This window comes from Porites lutea, chromosome 8 (assembly GCF_958299795.1).
Source record: "Porites lutea chromosome 8, jaPorLute2.1, whole genome shotgun sequence".
Classification (NCBI taxonomy): domain Eukaryota; kingdom Metazoa; phylum Cnidaria; class Anthozoa; order Scleractinia; family Poritidae; genus Porites; species Porites lutea.
In genome coordinates, this window is record NC_133208.1 from 24,935,022 (window position 1) to 24,936,973 (window position 1,952).

Sequence of the window (1,952 nt, forward strand, 5' to 3'; positions counted from 1 at the left end):
TACCTTGACGCTGACAAAGTGTATCGCTAAGTGTCTTTATAGAGAAGATTTGTCCGGAAATCTGGATAAAATTACTGGCCAGGAATGCAAAAAGGCCACTTCCGGTTACCGTCCGTTCCTCAAAAACGCCTTTGCTTACAGGCGACGTCAAAATGTACGTAGTAAGTCAGAAACAAAAATGTGACAAGCGTAAGACGTAGGCGAGTGTGTCTTCAATGTTTTGACCACACTTTGATGTCTTGTTTGTAAATATTTGCATAATATGTCACAAACAAACTTCATTTCAGTTTTTTAAATAAAATGTTTGTATGAGAGGATGTTTACTTAGCTCTTTTTACTTTCCAAAAAAAGCGAAACAGTTTAAATTTTTGTTCTTTTTTCGTCCTTAATATTGGCGAATTTACTCTTTTCCAAAGAAACATTTTGCTAACATTGTTTTATCCTATTCCGGAATGACTCTTTTTGGACTATTCGTTGTCGGTTCCTTATCTCGACACAAAAAATGTACACATTAAGGTATTTATATTGGACATTTTTAAAATCGGTCTTCACTATTCGGCGTCCAGTTTTGAATTTGTTATAATAATAGTTTTTGTTTCTTGGAATGCAGGGAAAGTCCCAGACTTTTCCACATCGGCTAAAGGAACGAAAGGGCGGCTGACTTCGAAGTAAGTAGTTGGTTTTTAAAAAATAAACTCATCTTAGCTAGCTTACCTTTTTCTATTTCATATATCTTACTTGAGATCTTAATTTCGCACAAAGTTTCCTGAATTGCGATTGTGCGTAACAGACTCAGAAAACTCGACCTCGATTAGTAGGGATCGTTTGTCGTGTGATTTCAAAAGTTCGAAGCAACTCTAAAGAGCTCATACAATCAAATAGTTTTGCCTTTACGAAGTGGATTCCCTTATATAGAAAAGCTTATAAATATTCCCAGTTGATACAGCCATGTAACGCCGGGCTTACGTCTATTGCATGCATGTTCATTGAACTGCGTATTCCTTTCTTTTTATTTTGGTATCGTTATCGTACGTCAGGCTCTGATTTCTGATCTTAAAACGCGGAGAATCCTAGAGCTTTATTGTACTTCACTGCTCTTAGAGATAGATTTTCTGGTAAGCTCTTGGTATTGTAACATAATATTATGTCACAAACATGAATCGTTTCCGTTTTTTTCTCTTATGTTTGTATTGGAGCATATTAGTCCTCTTCACTTTCTTGGAAAGCAAAACATTCCCAAATGTCGTTCCTTTTTGCAGGGTTAATTTCAGAGCGTAAGTGTTATATTACATCTTGGCACAGCTATATTCATTTGCTGGGTTCGTTAACCTTGCACAGCAAAACAGCCGTTGAGGTTTTCATAGCAAGTCAGGCGCCACAAACTTCCTCGAAGGAAGGTGAGTAGTTTGGCTTCTTCTTAATACCAAGAAAAATTCCCTGAATATTCCCCGCAATTTCTATTTTCATGCGCGCGCTCGACGATCTTAAAAGAGAAAATAGAGGATATGGGAACAGGCTAGCCTTTCTCAAGTTTAAAAGATTTCTAGGCAATATATTTGCTCCTTCGAACAAACTTTACGGTATCTCTATACTATCTCTTTCCCGTTGATTACATCATTTCTCAATATTTTATCTGTTTAGCAGTTAAGAGATGACAACACTTTTCCCAGCTTCGTTCCATATTTGATTATTATTCATATCTAGGGGCCATTTATGCGAAGTCTTCATATGATGACGTCCTCTTTTGGCTTCCATTTTAGATCAGTATCGAATTAAAAAAAATTCATAACTGGCTCAGAGGTTGAGGAGAACAAAAGGAATTATGTCGCATTGACATTTAATGATGGGCAATTCATTAATTTTGTTATTTTCCCTTTAGCATCGAAATCAATTATGAATTTTCATAATTTGAAACTGCCTGTTAAGGGACAGTTACAGGTTTTTAGGCCGTA